Source organism: Balaenoptera acutorostrata, chromosome 9, assembly GCF_949987535.1.
Source record: "Balaenoptera acutorostrata chromosome 9, mBalAcu1.1, whole genome shotgun sequence".
NCBI classification, from domain to species: Eukaryota; Metazoa; Chordata; class Mammalia; order Artiodactyla; family Balaenopteridae; genus Balaenoptera; species Balaenoptera acutorostrata.
The window spans coordinates 31,983,256-32,006,350 of NC_080072.1; the positions used below are offsets into that span (position 1 = coordinate 31,983,256).

The following is a 23,095-nucleotide window of genomic DNA, read 5'->3' on the forward strand; positions in this document are numbered from 1 at the left end:
AAACAGACACATAGATCAATGGAACAGAATAGAGAGCCCAGAAATAAACCCACACACGGTAAATTAATCTATGACAAAGGAGGCAAGAATATACAATGGAGAAAACACAGTCTCTTCAATAAGTGGTGCTGGGAAAACTGGACAGCTACATGTAGAAGAATGAAATTAGAACATTCTCTAACACTATATACAAAAATAAGCTCAAATGGATTAAAGACCTAAGTGTAAGACTGGAAACCATAAAACTCTTAGAGGAAAACATAGACAGAACACACTTTGACATAAGCTGTAACAATATTTTTTTGGGTCCATCTCCTAAAACAAATGAAACAAAAGCAAAAGTAAACAAATGGGACCTAACTAAACTTCAAAGCTTTTGCACAGCAAAGGAAACCATTGACAAAATGAAAAGACAACCTACCAAATGGGAGAAAATATTTGCAAAGATATGACCAATAAGGGGTTAATATCCAACATATGTAAACAGCTCATACAACTCAACATCAAAAAACAAACAACCTGATTTAAAAATGGGCAGAAGAACTAAATAAACATTTATGTACATGAAAAGATGCTCAACATCACTCATCATCAGGGAAATGCAAATCAAAACCACAATGAGATATCACCTCACACCTGTCTGAATAGCCATCCTCAAAAGAACACAACTAACAAACGTTGGTGAGGATGTGGAGAAAAGGGAACCCTCATACACTGCTTGTGGGAATGTAAATTAGTGCAGCCACTGTGGAAAACAGTATGGAGGTTTCTCAAAAAATTAAAAATAGGACTACCATATGACCCAGCAATTCCACTCCTGTGTATATATCAGAAAAAAACAAAAACACTAATTTGAAAATATACATGCACCCCAATGTTCACAGCAGCATTATTTATAATTGCCAAGATATGGAAGCAACCTAAGTGTCCATGGATAGATTTGGAGGGCATTATGCTAAGTGAAATAAGTCAGACAAAGACAAATACTGTATGATATCACTTATATGTGGAATCTAAAAAATACAACAAATCAGTGAATATAACAAAAAAGAAGCAGACTCACAGATATAGAGAACAAACTAGTGGTTCCTAGTGGGGAGAGGGAAGCTGGGAGGACAATATAAGGGTAGAGGATTAAGAGGTACAAACTGTTAGGTATAAAATAAGCTACAAGGATAAAACATGGGGACAACACAGGGAATATAGCAAATCTTTTATAATAACTATAAACGGAGTATAACCTTTAAAAATTGTGATCACTATATTGCACACCTATAACATATAATATTTATGTGTCAAATACACTTCAATTTAAAAAAAAGTGCTAGAAAAAGAAAAAAGAATGCCAGTTAATAAATGTAGAAGGAATGAAGGAAACAGAAAATCCCCCTTAGAACACCACAGTAGTCATTGCTGCAGGCAAGATCTACTGCTGAGTTCTAATGTCAGCAGATGAAACTTTAAGGAGGAACAGGATATTTGCATAGTTTCACACTATCTCCTCCCAAACCGTTATTCATTACTGTAGTGGTTTCACATAGTTATAAATGTTTTGATGCTCTTCCCTCCAGGAAGTGGAGCTTAATTCCTCTCCCACTTAGTGTGAGCTGGACTTAGTGTCTTACTTTTGAGGAAGAGAATATAAAGACATCTGACAGATAGCACCTTAACCAAGTGATCAAGGTTAATATCACCAGTAATAATACGGTTTGACAACATGGACTCCCTGGTATGTTGCAACTGGGAGGGCACTTCACCTCTGTGGGATTCTCCCCCCAAACCCATAACTGCAGTCTAGTCATGATAAAACATCAGACAAACCTTCATGGAGGGATATGGTACAAAAACCTGACCACTTCTCAAAACAGTCAAAGTTATAAAAGACAAGGAAAGACAGAGAAACCATCACAGACTGAGGAGACTAAGGAAAAAACTAAATGCAATGCAGTATCGTGGATTGGATCCTGGAACAGAAATCTGAATAAAATCTATAGTTGAGTTCATGGTATTGTACCAATGTTAATATTTTAGTTTTGGTAAATGTACCATGGCTATATAAATGTTTAAAATGGTTGGATAAATATACCCTGATTATATCTAAGGAAAAGATGGGTGAAGGGTATATGGAAACGCTCAATGCTATGTTTTCAACTCTTTTGTCAACCTGAAATTGTTTTAACATAAAAAGTTAAAATATATGCTGCCCCAAAATTCATACTTATAAATTCAGAGCTTTTGAGTTTTTTGGTTTATTCTTATAAATATTGTATGATTTGCTATTCTTCTATTTTAACATGATAACTTGTCATTTGGTAGGAGAGCATTTAAACATAGTTATAAGTACCTGGAATTTATTTAATATAAGGGCTTTACTCCACTTTATTTGTAGGTCTTAAACAGAACTAAGATCAAATTGAATAATGATCAAGGCTAAGGAAGTTAGTTTAAGAGTGCACATGGATGGTTGCATTTCATTCAACATAATGCTTTTGCTGAGCAGAGAAGAACTTGTGTTTGAAATAATTCCAACAAAATATCATCCACAGAGGAAAAAAATGCGTAATTTCAGATTAAATACATGAAAGGGAACTGTCATTTCATGGCGTCATGGGGAGAAAAAACAGCCTTTTTTATGTCATAGTGTATTCTATCAAAAAAGTCCATGTATATTTATATGTGTATTCAGGAAACCAAATTGTTTTTTAAATGAATCCATCTCTAATAATTTAAATCATGAAACAATATAGTGAGTTTATAGACTATTAAAAATATCCTGATTTAATTTGGGGTGGGCAATGCCAGAATTTACAAATTGATGGTCCACGGACTGCATTTAGCCCTGGGGTATGTTTTCATTGGCCGACACAGTTTAAGTTTTTTAATTAGCTGCCAATATTTAAAATAGTGAGTTTTTATATAAAAATCTGAATTTTCATTCTCTTTCAAACAGTAAGGTCTGACAGCACCAAGCAGACTTTGTGGTGGCATGGCAGCTCTTGGCAAGGACTGGAAGGTAGATGCCTATTGTGAGGTAGGCCACAGTTCCTAGCTGGTTGTCGTGGTTGTATACAGACCTTTAAAAATTCAGATGAAATTCACATGACAGAATTAACCATTTCAAAGTGAACAAGTCAGTGGCATTTAATACGTTCTCAGTGTGCCAAATTCATAATGGTGTGCAACCACCACCTCTGTTTCCAAAAAGCGTCATCACCCCAAAGTAAAACTGTTCCAGTTAAGCAGTCACTCTCCATTCTCCCCTTCCCTCAGCCCCCAGCATCTGCCAATCTGCCTTCTGTCTTCTCGGATTTACCTATTCTGGATATTTCGTATAAATGGAATCATATGATATATGGCCTTTTATGTCTGGCTTCTTTCATGTTGCATAATTTTTCAAGGTTCCTCAATGTTGTAGCATGCATCAGTGCTTCTTTCCTTTTTCTGGCTGAATAATATTCCATTGTATGGGCATACCACATTTTGTTTATCCATTCATAGGTTGTGGACATTTGCCTATTTCTAACCTTTTGGCTATTATGAATAGTGCTGCCATGACCCTTTGTGTACAGGGTTTTGTTTGAATGAATATTATATTTTTGATATTTTCTATGGACATTAGCATTGTTTCAGTCACAGGTCTTAACACTGCCTGTTGCCTCCCACCCTGGCCTGCTTCACGCATTTGCTTTCTCACGCTGCCCCCACTGACTTCTGCATTTATCTTTTCTGGTCTATGTCCTGGGGGTGGGCATATCTGTCTCCCCTCCACTTTTGCACTTTGTTCCAGCATGAAACTTGAACTAATTAATAAAAACCTCTCTTCATTTTTCTTAAAAATGTGCCTCTACACTAGACTTCCTGGCCTTTTCTTCCTCAATTTTGTTCATTCTCTGATAAATATTGATTATGGATGAGGGTTGTTTTTATTTTCTTCCATTTTTGACATTAAAAAATTGGACAGTTGGAGAAAATTTAAAATTGGGGCTAGAGCTTTGCCCCTTTTACAGTAAGCAGTGACTTGATATACGCATCTGGGTTTAATTATGGTTGGCATCTCTGAACTCTGAAGCAAAATACGTATTGCTGAGATGTCATGTGTTTCTGGCAGTGCAAGAGTATAATTACTCCAATGTATAGTCACTCCTCTGACTTTTTTTTTTTTTTTTGATGTAGACCATTTTTAAAGTCTTTATTGAATTTGTTACAATATTGCTTCTGTTTTATGTTTTGATTTTTTGGTTGCGAGGCATATGGGATCTTAGCTCCCCAACCAGGGATCGAACCTGCACCCCCTGCAGTGGAAGGGGGAATCTCAACCACTGGACTGCTAGGGGAGTTCCCCTCTGACTTTCTTTAACCTCAGGGTCTGTGTTACCTCCCTCTCTCTGCCCCTGCACTCATGGGAAGGCCTTTTTTTCACTTCAGTCCCTATCAGTGCCCCTCTGATTTCCCCTTATTTGCCGTTTAATCATTCACTTTAAGTAACTTAACTACTTTATGGTTGTATCTTGCCTCCGTAACTAGATTTTAAAGCCCTGCTGAATGGAATCTAGTTTTGTTTATTTTTTATATGCTTCAGTGCAGAGCATATGTAATAAGCGTGCAGTAAATATTTGAAGTAGTGACTCACAAAGTAAAAAAAAAAAAAAAATGCCCCTTTAAGTATAGCTAACTTCTCACTATTATTAAGTTGAACAAGTTTAAATGTGTTTAAATTCATTTTTCAGTATAATACTTATCCTTAGGATTAATAGACAGCAAGTCAAAAAAGTTTTGTGTTATAGTTATGGCAACTAAATTCCTTTTCACATTTAATCAATGTATTAGTATAAGTTGGTGATTCTAAAAAGGTGTGCTGCAAACCGTCTGAATGAGAATTGACTATTGTGTTGGTTAAAAACAGAGACCCTTGATCTCCACCCCTGAATTTATATACTAATATGGTCTGATGGATGAGCCCAGGAATCTGCATTTTAAAAAACTCTCCTGGAGTGTTATGTACTCTAAATTTTGAGAACTACTGGGATTGTTTGAGAAGAAGCTAATATCTTCATCTGGAATAATTCAAGTTGATTTGGAAGTTCAACCTAAGTTGGACACAGGGACAATACACAGTGAAATCACATCATTAATGAGTGTTCATTTCAATTTTAATATTTGGGAAGTTAATTTTTTTGGTATGAGTCTACAAATGAGTATTACAGATGTTGTATAGTTTTAATAATATGGAATTAAAATCCTTGAAGTTTAACAAATCCCGACTAACCTGAGAATTACTGAGGTGAAACAGAATAAAATCATCGAAAAACACCACTGTCTATGATTAACACTTACATTACTCCTAGGACAATTAGATAATGAAATGCTACTTTCTCTTCCAAAAGCAGAAAATGCAGTTGAACAATTACTGCATGACACACTCCAATTTATAGTTAGTGTTTACGGATATTTTAAAAACCTTGCATCATTTATTGCTATTGTGAAGAAGTTCTAGGATGGGTTGAGCAGAGGTATTGCATTCAGATAATGCAGACATTTGTGTCCTGGGAGTTAAATAAACAAACCATTAATTAGTAATCCAGCAGTATAATGAAAGGATCACCAAACAAAAGTGACACAGAACATTGCTTGCTTTGCCCGTAGCAAGTAATTAAAATGAAACAAGTTTGTTATATTTTGGGTAATAAAAGGGAATAATTGCAAGCAACTGAGAGAGGGCTTTTTGTTAGAAAAATCAGGAGTTTTCTGGCTGTGTTTTTTATCTGCATTACAATGTTTTCCTCCCTCTTGACCTTTTGACATTTGCACTTTTTAAATGTATCACTTTTAAATGTTTCACTTGGGTAGTGGAGCAATGCTGTTTTTCATTTATTCTGCAAAGATGTTTACAATATATTTTTCCTGTAGGATTGTATTTAATTCTTCACTTACAGATTGATAATTCACCATGTGATTTGGCAGCAGTAAAGCTTCCTCAATCTGAAGCTAATAAAATGGAGCTGTCATTTATACAGAACTAAATATGTACCAAGGACAAGGCTGAGGGCTTTGTCCCAGCACTGCATTTAACCCTCATTAGAATCAGCTTGTGCAGGAAAGAAAATGAGGGTACAGAGTGCAGTAGCCCATTTAAGATCATCCAGTACCTGTTTTTTTCTTATTTCATGCATCATGCGGTCCTCCTCTTGGCCCTAGAAAGTAGGCTTTTCTACTTCCAAACACTATTTTCTCTTTCACTTAATGAAAGATATAAGCCACAAATATTGCAGGCTGAAAAAGAGAAAGTCGGTAGTCTGGCAAAGAAGTCTTAACTCCTGGTAGAACTGAAAGCAGAGCTGGGAACAAGTTCAAGGTCAAGAATCTGGATGGCTTTTCCTGGTTCTCTGAGTCAAACAGTGTGACCTCCTTATTTTGTTTCCATTTCTAATCCCAAGAACTCCAGAGATACCCAAGATCAAATGTAAATACCAAAAAAACCCCACAAAAAACAAAAAACACCACCACACTCCAAAACCAGATAAATGATTTTTGGATTATCTGGGTCACTTGTCCCCTCCACTAACATGTATAATCAAGAGCTGATGATGCCACATATGATAAGCAATTCTTTGATGAAAAATTTGATACTTAATTTCTCATAGGAGTTTAGTTTTTGTTTTTGGAAGTTTTAGTTCTGACTAGCCTATTTTTGAAAAATGCCCTGTTCGGTCCCCTGGGTTTTAGAATGTCATTTGAAATACTTTTAGCCATTTAAGAAAAAGGAAGACGACGTCATGCTTCAGGGAAAAAAAAAAAAAAATCCAACCAGGAGTAACAACTTAAGCCAGATTAGACAGCAGAAAGTGTTAACTATGGCTGTTGAAATAACAAGTTAGCAATCATAAACTAGACTCCCATCTGAACGAAACCCTCACTCTTTCCTGGGCCCCTCACTTTACTCTTTTCTCTTTCGTACAACTTTGATAATGCGCTTGTCAGGCCAGTCGTTAAATTCACATTTGTATGCGGACCATGAGGAGTATTTGGGCTTCCAAGTTGGTCAAGATGAACTGCTTTGAAGCTAGTAATCTGCTGAATTAGCAGAGTTCTTTCATGGTATTCCAGAACAAACAGATCCCCTTTAAAAAAATCCCTCCTTTTGTTATTTCAGGTGGTTTGAGTCTGTTATTCTTACATAAAGATGTTAGGGTTCTTCCAAGAGAGGTTCAAAGAGAAATTTAGGAATAAAATGTTAAGCGGATTAAAGGGACGTTTAGTAATGATCATGTCACTGAGTGAAAGATGAGGTTAAAATTGGCCACCGCTTTACTATGTAACCAGTCATGTTTTTTTCCTTAACTTGCATAGAAAGTCTCAAGGTAGCCTTAGGTTTTAGAAAGGAATGTCATCACTAGGACAAACATTGGTATCACAATGTTTATCGAGGGCTTACTTTAACAACCGTGGGAAGTAGGTACTATTTTATCCCCCATTTTACAGATGAGGAAACTGAGGCACAGAGGGGTTAAGACCATATGCCCAAGGGAAGAATAAAAAGTTAGCAGATTGAGGAGGCAAGGTAGCATAATGTGGAGCATGGGCTTCAAAAGCATGCAGAAATGGGTTCACATTCCAGCTCTGAGGCTTATTAGCTGAGAAACTTTGAGCACATTTGTTAGCTTCTGAGTCACAATGTCCTCATCTGTAAAATGGGATTATAATTTCTGCTTCAAAAGGTGGTTTTGAGGATTAATTTAAATAATAGTAAATAATAGGGGCTTCCCTGGTGGCGCAGTGGTTGAGAATCTGCCTGCTAATGCAGGGGACACGGGTTCGAGCCCTGGTCTGGGAAGATCCCACATGCCACGGAGCAGCTGGGCCTGTGAGCCACAACTACTGAGCCTGCGCGTCTGGAGCCTGGGCCCCGCAACGGGAGGGGCCGCGATAGTGAGAGGCCCGCGCACCGCGATGAAGAGCGGTCCCTGCACCGCGATGAAGAGTGGCCCCCACTTGCCGTAACTAGAGAAAGCCCTCGCACGAACTGAAGACCCAACACAGCCAAAAAAATAAATAAATAAATAAATAAAGTAGCTATAAAAGACCTTAAAAAAAATAATAATAATAATAGTGATGAACATGTATTGAGTGTTTACCATGTACCAGGCATTATTCTAAGCACTTTATGTTAATTTTTACAACTCCATTATGTAGGTACTTTTATTATCTCCAATTTTATGCTCAAGAAAACATTAGTGTAGAGAAGCTAATTTGCTAGTTAATAGGTGAACTGGGTTTCAAAATACCTAGCATAACACCTGATATAAAATAGGCGTTGATGATATTAAGATATTGGTACCTAGAGAAAGGGAAATACTGGCAATAAATCAAAATATCAGTGATGTTTCCCATTTATCGTGATGCCTTTACTAATAAATGTTGGAGAAGGACAAGAGTTAAAAAATGCCAGGTTCGTGGGGCCTATTTAGGGTAACCTAAACCTAAGCATCAAAGTGAAATAAAATAGGAGTAAACTAATTTTGAGCAAATTCTATTTTAACTCTGTTGCATATGGTACATGAAAACAATTGCTGCTACTTTTTCCTTATCGGGGCCAATCAAATGGATGTACCTAGGCAAAGTATGGAGAATAACAGACAATCAGACCTAGACATGTATCCACATGTTTGTGTGTAACCAGGTTTTGTTGTCACCTAAATAAATTTAGTAAGTATGAACCTTAAAATTATGTTTTGCGACTGTTTTTCTTTTGCACGTTTTTTTTTTTTTGGCTGCACCATGCAGCATGTGGGATCTTTCTTCCCTGACCAGGGATTGAACCCGAGCCCCCTGCATTGGGAGCATGGAGTCTTAACCACTGGACCGCCAGGGAAGTCCCTCTTTCGTACGTTTATTTAATCTATCTTTTTTTTTTTTTTACTATGAATGATTGCCGTATGAGTTGACTTTTAAAATATAGTCAGTCCTCCAAGCCCCATTTTCTCTTTTCCTCTTCTGTCTCCTCAGCCCTATCTGTGGCTCTAACATACATACATACACACACACACACACACACACACACACACGAGTTATACAAAGTATAGCTTTTAAAACTCCATCATTAAGCATAAAAAGGCCAAGGAATGTTTGGAACTGGTATGCTGGAGCCAAAAAGGTTTATCCCCTTCAAAAAAAGAACCTTTGGCATTAATGGAGAAACCAGAACCAATTGTAAAGCATAATTACTGCACAAACATGTAGTATGTGTGAAGCTATGATCATTTCTTTAATCTCTCATACCAGAGAAAACCTAGACAATGTGTCCGTTGTTTAAATTCCGTCTCACACTCCTCCCGTATCCTGCTAAAACATTGCTTTGTTTATACATACATTTACATAAAACACAAGCAAACAACCAAGCTCATCTTCTTGGAAGTATGGTTTGAGTTCTTAGAGTCGATTCAGAGTTTTGGCTCCTCATGAAGATTGAAAGACAAAGGCGATCACATAACTAGTTTTAGGGCTTCGATTTCAACAACCAAACGATCTCATGCAAATAGACGGTTACTTTCTATTCCCAAGCAATAACTACTACTTCAAGAAGCTATGTAGTAAACTCTCTGGAGGAAGGAAAGCCCCTATTTTTTTTTTTTTTTTTTTAATTTTAATTTTTATTTATTTATTTATTTATTTTTTTTTTTATTTTTGGCTGTGCTGGGTCTTCGGTTCGTGCGAGGGCTTTCTCTAGCTGCGGCAAGTGGGGGCCACTCTTCATCGCGGCGCGGGGACCGCTCTTCATCGCGGTGCGCGGGCCCCTCACCATCGCGGCCCCTCCCGCTGCGGGGCACAGGCTCCAGACGCGCAGGCTCAGCACTCGTGGCTCACGGGCTTAGTTGCTCCGCGGCACGTGGGATCTTCCCAGACCAGGGCTCGAACCCGTGTCCCCTGCATTGGCAGGCAGACTCTCAACCACTGCGCCACCAGGGAAGCCCCAAGCCCCTATTTTTGACATTTGTGAAACTCATTTCCCAACAGAGTCATAAAGGTGTCTTAGATGTCTTCCTACCGTATGAAGATTTCTCTAACATTCATAATATTTTTTGGTGCTCTATGACAGAATTACACATTAATAATAATCACAATCATGATAGCTCAAGCTAGTGGGAGCTTACTGTGTTCCAAGCACCATGCTAAGTCCTTTATGAGCACAGCTGACAGAATTCATTCAACGCCACTTCTAGGTAGATGCTTTTATTATACTCATCTTACTGGAGATTTTTGTCTGTATCAAATGCATTGAAACACCATGACCCACCTCTTTAGTTTTTAGAGAAAACATCTTTTCTTGAGAGTTATCATAATTATTATGTTTTGCTTATTAATTTCTGCTAATTTTCATAAAACACTTTCATTACTTCAGTACCTAGTTTTTGACCAATGTTACGAGCTAGGAATTTCACTATACTGTTTGCTGGGCATACAGAGGTCAGTAGGGTATTTTCCCCATCTTCAGAACTCATTGCATAGGAGGGGAGGTAAAAACATAAACAAAAAATTATTGCGTAATAAATACAGTGACAGAGATATGTGCAAGATACAGAGATGGCAGAGAGGAGGAAATGTGGGAGAGGGATGCAGGGCATCAAACAAGAGGGGCTGAATGAGCTTATATACCAATTGGGAATTAAAGGACAAAAAGAAATAGATGAGGAAACGGGGAAAGGCATCCCGCATGTGTAATGTGAACAAAGGCATAAAGGCATGGAACCACTCGGTATGTTTAATGTATACGAATCCATCATATATGTCAGCAGTAAAGTTTGAAGTAGAAGAGAAGGAAAAGAAGGTAGGTATCTGACTGTGAAGGGCCGAGGAAGAAATGCTAAGTAAGGGGTTTAGAGTTTATTCCATAGATAATGGACTTGTGTAGGTTTTAAAACGGTTCAGAGACAAGATGGGCTTACGTTTTAGAAAACTTACTTCAATAGTCACTGTGTTTGTCTAAGCAAAAAACATTGAGGGCTTGAACTTAGACTTGGGTAGTATAAAATGAGAGGTAAAGGAAGACTTGGGAGATACTTACAGGTCAAAATCAGCAGAATTTGTTCGATGTGAAAGGCAAGAAAAGAATTTCGAATAACTGAGGTTTCAGAGTTGGCAGATGTATTACTTAGGTCTAGATATGCTGTTTGTAACACTCCCCCTGTCCTACAGAATAATGGAGGATTGAACACAGAGATTTACTTCTCTCTCATAAAAGGAGTCGAGAGATGGATGGTTTAGGCTGATAGAGCTCCATGGGTCAGTAGGGACCTATGCACCTATCTTTCTGCTCTGTTCTCTTACTGCATAGCTTCCAACCTCAAAGTAACCTCTTGTTCCAAGATGGATGCTGGAGCCATCATTATGGACAACACAGGACAGCGTACTAGAGGGGAGAGCTGCACAGAAAGAGGACTCTGGAGGTGTGCTGAGAGTCCTCCTAAAGTTGTCAGCTAAGTACTGATCAGTGCATACCTGTGAGGAAACTACCTGATGCTGGGGAAAGAGCTACCTACAATGATTAGAGGATACAATCCCCAAGGCTCACGTAGTGCCGGTAGTATTTCCTGCTTCCACCAGACAGAGTTCAAGCCTCATAAGCCTAGTCATCCGGGAGAGTACTCAGAAGAGCTTTGCCTCAGTAGTGGGACACAATTAGTCCAAGAATGAATGCTTCTTAGTCTCACGTAGCAAAGCTTAAGAGCAAGACCAACAGAATCAAATAGTTCTCAAGTAACTTACTTGCACCCCAGAAGGTGGCTAAAGGTGATTTAATAGCCAAAACCTGGAAACGACTCAATGTCTGTCACTGCATAATAAATAAATGTGGTATATCATACGATGGAACATTACTCAGTAATAAAAAAAGGAACGTACTATAGACGTACACCATGGATGAATTACAACATAATTATACTGAGTTAAAGGAGCCAGACCAAAAAGGATACACGCTGTACGATTTTGTTTATGTACACTTCTAGGAAATGCAGGCTAATCATTACTGACAAAAAGCAGTGGTTGCTTGGAGACAGGGGTGTCAGGATTGGCAGGGAAGTTTTGAGGGAGGATTCACAAAGATCCAAGAGAAAATTTGAGGGGGTAATGGATGTGTCCACTATCTTGACTGTGGTGATGTTTTACAGATGTATACAGTGGACCCTTGAACAACACTGGGTTTGAACCTGCATGGGTCCACTTATAGGGGGATTTTTTCCAGTAAATACTGTTAATACTACAGTCCTACATGGATGCACAACTGGTTAAATCTGCAGATGTGGAACAGTGGACACGGAGAGTTGACTGCAAGTTATAGGTGTTTTTCCGAGTGGAAAACTGAGTGGAAGGTCAGCACCTGAACCCCTGTGTTGTTCAAGGGTCAACTGTACATATGTCAAAATTTATCACATTGTACATCTTAAATATGTGCAGTTTATAGGATCTCAGCTATACTTCAATAGTGTCTTACATTAAAAAAATAACACACACAAGGAAAAAATGAACTACAAGTAAGAATTATGAGAAATGACAGCTGAAATAATAACTCTTACTATAGAAATAAACTTAATTTGATGAAGGCAACTACAAAAACATAAAGCAAATACATCTTATGATGAAATGTTAAAAGTATTTCCTTTAAGATTAGGAAGAAAACAGAGAGGTTGGCTAGCACCTGAATCCACTGCATGTTTAGGCCAGTAGAGTAAAATAAGAAAAAGAAATAAAAATGATAAAGACTAGAAAGAAAAAAGATCATTATTGATTTTAACTAATTCTAAAAGTTTCTACAGATAAATCATTTTACTTAATGAGAGAGTTAGGCAAAGTGGCTGAATATGGTATCACAATGTAGGAAAGTCAGATGCATTTCTACTTACTAGCAGTGATCAGTTAGCTGCCTTTTTATAACGTCAACATAAAGTATAAATTTCTAAGGAATGTAAACCCTTTCGTGGAGGAAATGATAAAACATTACTGAACACCATTAAAGACAGCCTAAACGAAGGGAGAGATACACCATAATCTTGAATAGAAAAACTCAGTGCAGTAAAGATGCCAGGTTATCTCCAGATTTATTGATAGATTCAATGTAATTCCAATCAAAATCCAAACAGGTTTTATGAGAAACTTGAAAAGGTGACTCCAAAATGATGTGGAAGAGAAACAAGTCCCAAAATAGACCAGAAACTTAGGAAGAACAAGATGTGGAGGGGCTTGCTTTACTCAGACTTAGGACTGAAGCTATGATCCTCAAGACATTGTATAAATAGATCTGTGGATCAGAACAGAGAGTGTAGAAACAAACCAATCATGCACGCAAGCTTGATTCATGATGAAGTCACTGCAGACCACTGAAGAAAAGATCAACCATTCAGTACATGCTGCTGGCGTGATCCATGTAGATTAAAAAAATACAGTGTGTTCCCCACCTTGTACCATACTGAAAGTCAGCTTTTAGTGGATGAAAGACAAATTGTGAAAGCATAAGCATAGAACTTTTAGAAGACTGTGTAGTTTAATACAATTTCCTGATACAGGAGATCTTCAGGCATTAAACAATAAAATGCAAATCAGAGTGGAAAAGATTGATAAATTCAACTATATTACATAACTTCGGTTCATCGAAAAACACATTAAAGAAAGTCAAAAGACAAGCTATGGAGTGGGAGATGATATTTGTAACTCATTTCCAACAAATGATCAGCACCTCAAAAATAAAAAGGACTTTTATAAATATGTAAGGTGTAGGTATCCTAATAGAAAAATGGCCAAAATATATAAACAGGCATTTCATGGAAGAGGAAACACAAATTGTCCATTAGTATAGGGAATATGCTCATTAGTAACCTTGGAAATGCAAATTAAAACCACAGTGAGCTACCATGGAATGTCAACAAATTAGAAAGCATTTTAAAAGTTCATTTGTCACCAAGTTAGCAAGGCCAGGGAGCAATGTAACTTACATGTCCTATTGGTCTATAAATTGAGAGAGTGTGGTTTATCATTATGTAGGAAAGTTAAAACGTGTACATGCTTTGCAACCCAGCAATGTTACTCCTAGGTATGTGTCATAAGGCAGTTGAATTTTTCTTGATCGAGGTCAGACCACATTGGTGGGTGAATGAGTCTTTTATTTTTTGGGTGAAGTAGAAAAGTGTAGCTTTATTGCTTGGCCAGGCAAAGGGGGACGCACCAGGCTTCTGCCTCGAAAAACTGTGTGTCTCAATCCCAGAGGATTTGATGTGAACCAGTCTTTTTAAAAACAAGCAAACAAACTAGAGCAGAATATGATAGACTTAAACAGAACAGAATAGAAATAATCAGAATGCATTGCTGATAGTAAGATTATGGATTGTTCAGTTAATTTGTTTGGATTGCTAATAGTAAGGTTTTGCATTCTGTTAATCATTTTGGGTTGTGTTGTAAAAGGTATTTCTTTTTTTTTTTTGTAACATCTTTATTGGAATATAATTGCTTTACCATGGTGTGTTAGTTTCTGCTTTATAACAAAGTGAATCAGCTATACGTATACATATATCCCCATATCTCTTCCCTCTTGCGTCTCCCTCCCACCCTCCCTATCCTACCCCCCTAGGTGGTCACAAAGCACTGAGCTGATCTCCCTGTGCTATGTGGCTGCTTCCCACTAGCTATCTATTTTACATGTAAAATGTATTTATTATGAGTTGTAGTAAATTGTTTGAAAGCCACTGCCCTAAAAAAATATCCTTAATATGCAATAGGACACAATTGCAAGAATGTCTAAATAGTATCGCTTATAATAACAAAAAGCTGAAAACAGCTCAGATATCCAACAACAGTAACACGATAAATAAATTGTGGATTAGTCATGTAATGGAATATTCTACAGAAATAAAACAAAATGAAGGAAGCTTGCAGGTTAGTCATGAAATGAAATACACAACAGAAATGAAAATAAAGAGCTAGTGTTATGCACACCAAAATGGGTAAATCTCAAAACATAATATTGAATACAAGAAGTGAGTCACAGACTATGTCAGTATGATTGTATTACATAAGACTTAAAACTAAGCAAAACTAAATACGTTGTTTAAGTCTGCATACATAGGCATTAAAACCATAAAGAAAGGCCAGAGCTTATTCCTGAGTAGGAGATACGATAGGGATACAGAGCATGTTTGAAGGTACTAATAACAGTGCTCTATTAACCTGAGTGATGGGCACACACATGCTTGTATGTTTATTACTATTTAATCTGAACAGATGTGCTTATGTGCTTTCGTATGCATGATATATTTCCAAATTAAAATAATTTAGATATAAGCAAAAGAGAAGTTAATTGTTGGGGTAAGATCCTTGAGGCAATGCATCGGGATAGGCTTCAGCACACAAGTGAGCAGACATTTCTTAAATAGAAAGAAGGGCAGCTCCTTATCTGGGAGCAAAGCGGGAAGAAGGATGGATGAGAGCGCATCCAGGTGTGATTTCAGGGGTGTGTATGGAGTGGGAAGGTATGGGGAGATGCTTGATGGAATTCAGATCTGATGGACTCTTTCTAAGAATGTAGGAGGTGGGGGAGCCTCCTGGGGGTGAAGGGGTAGGTCTGGGTAGAAGGCCTGGGGAGGGTAGTGAAGGCTTCGGAAAGTGTTTCACAAAGTGGAGCAGCTATGCCACTGATGATACTCGAAGGTGATCTTGGGTACACCTGTGGGTACGTAGGTAAAGTCATTTTTAAGATTGTAAGAGTTATGAGTTTATTTTAATGCAAAGGTTTTTAAAAATTTTAATAGTTTTGCTTTTGTTTTAATGCATATTAATAAAAAACAAACCTAATGTTTTATGGATATTACTTATAAAGCAAAAGTGCTGCTTAAAAATTCAGTTAATTTGAAGGAAGGGATTCAGTAAATATTAGCTTAGGTGTTAACTTTGATATGGCAAAATTCCTGAAGGTGGTGCTCAAAAATTTGGGAAACTCTGATTTAAATAAGATAGATAATAGGGCACCTGGGAAAAGAGGAGCACTGTGGGTAAAAAGACTGGTGAGTGGTACTAAGACCCCAGCCACCTGAAATCCCAGCTTTTAGCTGTGCCTCAGACCATAATTCTTCACTGAGAAGCCCCCACGCTTTCATGGGGTTGTTACCAGTAACCACTGAAAAAATAGGATTTGCCAGAATCAAGGTAAGAAACAAACTGAAGAGTAAAACAGTCCATTCTTTTGGGGTTTTGTTTTTGGTTTAAAACAACACAAACTGGGGCTTCCCTGGTGGCGCAGTGGTTGAGAATCTGCCTGCTAATGCAGGGGACACGGGTTCGAGCCCTGGTCTGGGAAGATCCCACATGCCACGGAGCAGCTGGGCCCGTGAGCCACAATTGCTGAGCCTGCGCGTCTGGAGCCTGTGCCCCGCGACGGGAGGGGCCGCGATAGAGAAAGGCCCGCGCACCGCGATGAAGAGCGGTCCCCGCACCGCGATGAAGAGTGGCCCCCGCTTGCCGCAACTGGAGAAAGCCCTCGCACGAACCGAAGACCCAACACAGCCAAAAATAAATAAATAAATAAATAAATAAGAAAATCCTTTAAAAAAAAAAAAAAAAAAAAAAACAACACAAACTTATTATTTTACAATTCTGGAGGTCATCAGAAGTCTGACATGGATCTCACTGGGCTAAAATCAAGGTGTTGGCAGGGCAAACCTTTTCTGAAAACTCTAGGGGAGGATCTATCTCTTTGCCTTCTCAGCTTCTAGAGGTCACCTGCATTTTTTGGCCCGTGGCCCCTTCCATCTTCAAAGCCAGCAACGCCAGCTGAGTCCTTCTTCTGTTGCCATTTCTCTGCTTCTCTCTTGCCTCCTTATTCCCCTACTCCATTTCTTTTCTTTCTTTTTTTTTTTTTTTGCTGCACCGCATGGCTTGCGGGATCTTAGTTCCCTGACCAGGGATGAAACCTGGGCCCCCAGCAGTGGAAGCACAGAGTCCTAATCACTGGACTGCCAGGGAATTCCCACCCCTAGCCCATTCTTGAATTCAGCAACTCCTGCCCCTCTTGTTGGGCTTAATGCATATGGGAGAGGAGGGCATATAGATAATTATGATCACAGCACAGTCGTAAAGGTAGGAACTTTGCTATGGAAACAGGTGAGAGTTGCTAACCAGGAGAGCTGGGAAAGACACTTTTTTTTTATTACATTTTTTTAAACTTTTTATTTTATATTAGAGTATAGCCGATTAACAATGCTGTGATAGTTTCAGGTGCACAGCAAAGAGACTCAGCCATACATATACACGTATCCATTCTCCCCCAGATTCCCCTCCCATCCAAGCTGCCTCATAACACTGAGCAGAGTTCCCTGTGCTATACAGTAGGTCTTGTTTGTTATCTTTTTTAAATATAGCAGTGTGTACATGTCAATCCCAGACTCCCTAACTATCCCTTCCCTCCACCTTTCCCCCCCCCACCCCCAGTAACCATAAGTTCATTGGAGAAGACACTTTTGAGGTGACATTTCACCAGGTGGGCAGGGTCGACGAGAAGCTGAGGGAAGTTACATGATAAAATCTCAGAGGAGTGGAGTATGTGTGAGATGATCCAAAAGGCCTTCCTAACTCAGATGAACTCTTACTAGCCTTGATGGCTGAATTTTCTTCTGGCCACTAGGGCACTGCATTTTCACTCAAATTTTAATACATCCCTTCAAAACTGTGATACCCTTTCTAGGAGGGCTAAGGCAGGAAGCTGTTATCATTGCTTAGGTTTATTTGTAGCCCAATCTAGCCTGTGGGTGTGGGTCCCAGAATAGAGAACAGAACTTTTCATAAGAGCAGCCAGGTATCTGGAATCTGAGGTTGCCTGTGTGGAGTGTTCTAGTGAATGTCCCAGGAAACCAGCGGCCTGGAAATCAGGAAACTGATTCATTAGGGAGGGAAATGAACACTTTCCCAGAGGGGCTGACTCAATGAGGACCATTCACATATTCATTCATTAACTATCTGTTGAATGTATACTAGAACCGGGGACCATGTTGGATGCTGAGAATGTGACTGATTCTCAGAGAAGAGAATGGTCCCCACCCTTACGGAGCTTAACTGGAAGAGACTTAGGTGAACTAGCAAAGCCATTGGAAATGCCAGGATGAAAAGAGCTAAAAATTTAGAGGCACTACTGGTTTTTGTTCACAGAAGAAACTCTTTGTATATTTACTGTGTTGCTTCTTTAGGCTCTCCACAGAGCCAGCCGGTGAGACTGTGGTATGCTCTGACATTTGAAAAAATGCTTTCAAATTGCTACTTTCCTAGAAACATCTCAGTTTGCCACTAATCCCAGACATACCTGTGGGAATGCTAGAATGCGTTGATGGCAACATCCACAGGCTTTTCCTTAAATGTTAGCAAATATATACTAATTTTTTTCAATACTTTTAAATACTCTGAACAATGCTGAAGAGATAACTGGATGAGCATGGAAAACATCATAATGAAGGGAAAGAGCCAAGAACTTCAAAGTTCATATGCCTTGAGTTCTTGATATCTCAAGATTATATCCAAGAGATGTCGATGGCTTTTTAAGGGGATCCTTGGAGTCCTAGAGGGTCAGGTGATACCCTTCTGGGTGGTCCAAAGATCTCCTGATGTTGTATGGAAAAATGTAGGTTTGGGCCCATAGCTCTCCTCAGATTCTCCAAGGGAGCCCGGAAAGTCAAGAATACTTCTATAAATCCTTTGAAAATACTTCCATGAGTGCTTTCTATGAGGATATTCATGGATTTTAAGTTTACACAATTGTCCCAGAATGTGAGGAGTGCAGCAGAACCCCAGGGAACTGGAATTGGAGGCCAGGTCCCCTTATTATCAGCCATGTGACCTTGCACAAGTCTCGGCCCCATTTGAGCCTCAGTTTACTTATCTGTTAAATGGGGGAAAAGAGCATGTTTACTTCTTACTTCCTACAGCTTTCATGGCAAATGATCAGACGTATGTGAATAATGCTATAGAAACCTCCAGGTACTATATCTAAGAGTGAGAGGCTTTAGAAAATGTTTACTCTCTGCACCTGTAGGCAGTGTTATGTTGTTGGTCACTAGAGGGAGCTTTAGGATTCAGGGGAAGGAACAGCCAGTGATGTAGCTCCTGGAAAGCCTTGAGGCCTCTATGAGGAATTCTTCAAAAAGCTTTTGCCTTTTATAAATAGCCACTTAGATTTTTCCTTCTTTCTTTTCCTTTTTTAAAATTCAGATAAATGCCTATAAAAGCAAACATGACCTCGTTTTCTGGTCACACAGATTTTTCTACTCTTAACATTTAGGATTCTTCCTTCTGACTTTTTCTCTGGTAAATTTAGTTTCTACATAAACACAAGAGTTTTCCACAATCAATTTAAAAGTGAAAAAAAAAAAAAAGGTAGAAAACAACTTTCGAGAGGGCCATAGGAAGAAAGCGCTCTTCCCTTAGCCAAAGGTGATTCATTGCCATTCCGTGACATGTGGCAATGGTGAGCAGGATGGGGAAGTGAATTGTGTAACTTTGGCGTGCGTTAAGAACTCTGACTTTGGATTTTCTGGTGGCACTCCCTGCAGTTTTTAATTGGTGTGCTGTTCTCAGGCTAGTGCTAGAGAGAGAGGACTCTTACTCATTTAAAGAGGCTTGACGGTTACACCAGAAAACCTAGGATAATTTAAAGGAGGAGGTACGATAGAGTGAAAGACACTGACTTTGCATGTTAGGAAATCAGAATGTCATGGACTCACTATGTATTTGGGGGACAATTTTTGTCCCCTTTTAGGACCTCAGTTTCTCTCTCTGCTTCTGACCATCCCCCCAGTGCCACACATACACACCCATGGTCGGATGGTCTTTCTTCAACAAGAATGGATCCTTAGGTGACCAGACTCAGGCCCCAGGTCAGGAAAGGCAAAGTTTTGCAGGACCACAAAACTGAGACTTACCTGATTTTCAATCCAGATTTCTTTGGAGAAAGTAGTCTTGAGATTTCTCTTCCTTGCAGTTCTTTGGGTTGTATTTCAGTTCCACAGCAAAATAGATGCCTGCAGAAAATAGTGAACATTGTATTTTCGTATACATTTTCAGGGACCCATGTAGAGACTGAACTGCTAATCTCCATCAGCAAACCCAGCCAATGAAGCTGTCAAGCACTGGTCTGCCAAGTTCTCTGGACTCTAAGATGTGTCCCCGTAATCCTGCCTTCCTCAATTTCACATTTTAAAAATGCGGACATGTCTGTGACTTATACAGGCAAGTCTTGATAATCCCTCCTGAAAAGCTCCTGTTAGGCCTAAGGCGTTTCTGCAATCAGTGGCGTTTTAGAATTGAGGAAGGAGTCTAGGAAATACTTTATTTGGTTTTGTATATTTCTCTTACCTGGAAGCTCAAAAAGCTGCCCTTCGCTGGCACAACTGTGCCCTCCTTGCAACTCTTGGCACCTCAGGAGTAACCCTCGCGGGAAGGGGTTGCCGCTCTGGTGACAGAGAGGCAAGAGGTTGCAGGTTATAAAGGATGAAGCCTTATTATAGGCTCATTCATTGCAGTTTATGAGAAACAGCTGCATTTCCTTGTCAAGGCCCTCCTTGAAGGCTTTTCTCTCTTTTCCACTGAAGTCTAATCACTAACTGAGACTAATTAGCTGATTTGGGTCAGAACAAGCCAGTGTCTCTGCCAGCCCACTTTAAGCATGACTGTATCACGTTAGTGATAGGAAATTTGCTAAAACAATGCAAACGGCTTGATCAGTGATTCCATTAATGATTAGAATCGGAGTAATTTTCTCCCCTTTTTGTTTTCCAGAGGTTGCCTTTTCTTCTTCAAGCTTTCAGATGGTGAAGGTCAGAAGGTGGGCAACAGAATCACTGTTCCCTAGTTGAGGGCTTCTCAAATTTTCAGGTCCATACAAATCACCTGGACCGTGTTACAACGCAGATTCTGATTCAGCAGATCTGGAGGTCAGGGCGAGGGGAGGAGGAGCTCATGATACCAAGGCTGCTGGTCTGTGGACCACGCTGAGTAACAAGGCCCTAGTTAATTTTTATCTCTAGCTCCTGTTTCACGCTGTTAAAGGATGCTTTTTCTACTCCTCAGACACTGTCAGAAATAAAGAATGAATAAGTAATGATTTCAAAGCCCAAGGGAAATCGTGAGGTCACAGATTCAATCTTCTGAATTAATAATTGTTTGGAAAGCCATGACTTTGAATTCTAATTTCTTGCAAAGCAAAATATTGAGAATAGACTCGTAGTGTGCGCAAACACAGAAAACAGAATCCAAGCAGATCTGATTTTTCTCATGAGATGGCAAGGCAACTGTTTATTTGAGGTTATTGGTTTTTTTTTGGCAAGCATTATGCTCTGTACTTCATTTACATAGGAATCTGGTGGGCATTGCCTAAGAGTTTGTGAACTAATTTCCCTGGCTCTAAATCATGTGTGTACTTCATCTTTATCCTCACTACCAGGAGCCCAGTCTAATTATTGCTTATGCAAAAGGATGACTCTTCTTCAGGTGTGAAGGAATTTCAGGTTTGTCTTGAATATTCTCAGGAGACCTGCTTTTAGGAATTGCTGTCCTGAGTTTTTAGACCTTCAGTTTGGCTTATTGTATATTGCTTTGGATCTCTTGTCATTTCCACAGTTTCTGTCTTCTTGGTTAAACTGTAAGTTTGTTATAATTGGAGGCCATACCTTCTATTTTATAGGGCTGGGAAATTGGGAGGGAACTTTAAATTCATTGAGTCCAGTTTCCTCTTTAAAATCTGAATTTCTACAAGCCAGCCTCTGCTTGAAACACATTTGATGATGGGGATCTTACTACTTTATAGTCTATCCTTAGAACATTTCTGACCGTTAGGATGCCTTTCCTGATATTGGGTCAAGTCATCTCCCAGTGGCTTTTGCCCACTAGCCCAGTTTTACTCATTGTGGATAATTCCTTTGTCTTGAATAGAATATGAACACAATACATATTGTTGGGCAACTGACTTGTTAAGGCCTGGGACTTGGGGGTTCTCTGTGCCTTCGGTAGTTCTTCCTGCATAAGAGTAGCCTCCAACTCCTGACTTGAGGAGTAAACTTGGGGTGAGGTCCAGAGCTGTGCCGCCAGAGATTGGATGGGCTGTGGTAAAGCAGGGCAGTCACTGCTTATAAGGACTTTAGCCCACTTCATTACAGGGGCTTAAGATTTCCCGCATTTCTTTCTTAAATACAGCCTGACTTAAGCCTGAAATGAAACGCAGGATGAGGATTCATGATTACTCATGAATTTTTACACAATCAGATCATTCAACAGGAATCTTAGAAATGGCTCTGATTTCCCAAATATTTATCTTTTCTGTAGTTCTCACCTAAAGCAAATTTTTTAAACTGGCAAAGATGGACTCCAGTCTTCTCTCCCATTCCCCCCTTTCAGCACCATTCTACCCTTTTAATTTTATGCTTCATGGGTGACCTGATCCCCAAGGTTTCCCCTTTGCAGTATTGTTCTATGCCTTGGGCCATTGATTACTTTTTTCTGGCCCTTTTCCCTCATGGAACCTTACCTGTCCTCTGTCTGGGTCTCTCAGCAGCTGGTTTTCTCCAATGCGACCCTGGCAGTTTAATGGGTTTTGGTCCCCTTAACAAATCCTTGATAATGTGTAAGATAGCTCTTGCTTTGTCTGCCTGCCTTGGTATCGTAATTTCTTAATGCAGTCAAAGACATGTCTCCAAAAGGCCCTCAGGTGGTGGCTTTTTAGTGGGGAGGGACAGGCATCACGATAAGATCATGGATGAGAAACTGTTTTGGTCTGTGGACTCCCTAGCACAACTTCACATCGTCCATCGCCTCTCTATATGGGACTAGTTCTGTTTTCTGTAAACAATAACAACAATAGCTCTTATTGCATGGGATGACTAATTATAGTTACTTACTATGTTCCAGATACTGTGCCTATGGCTTAACAGATTTCTCATTTAATGTTCATAACAACCTTGTGATGTAGGAAGAATTATTTTCATTCTATTCATGAGCAAACTGAAGTTCAGAGAGGTTAGGCAATTTGCCTAGCATCACACAGCTACTGCATGGCAGAGATAGGGTTCAAACCAAGGTCTGT

At 39.2% G+C, this 23,095-nt stretch overlaps 1 long non-coding RNA gene across 1 annotated transcript in view; it reads right to left on the minus strand.

Moving 5' to 3' along the window:
* The window catches only part of LOC130708922 (uncharacterized), a 72,300-nt gene extending 51,827 nt beyond the window's left edge, over positions 1-20,473 (minus strand). The window contains exons 1-2 of the long non-coding RNA XR_009009302.1: positions 20,374-20,473; positions 19,941-20,039 (exon numbers count right to left, since the gene is read on the minus strand). This is a non-coding gene — a long non-coding RNA (uncharacterized LOC130708922). The remainder of the gene's footprint in view (positions 1-19,940; positions 20,040-20,373) is intronic.
* Positions 20,474-23,095: the final 2,622 nt, after the last annotated feature.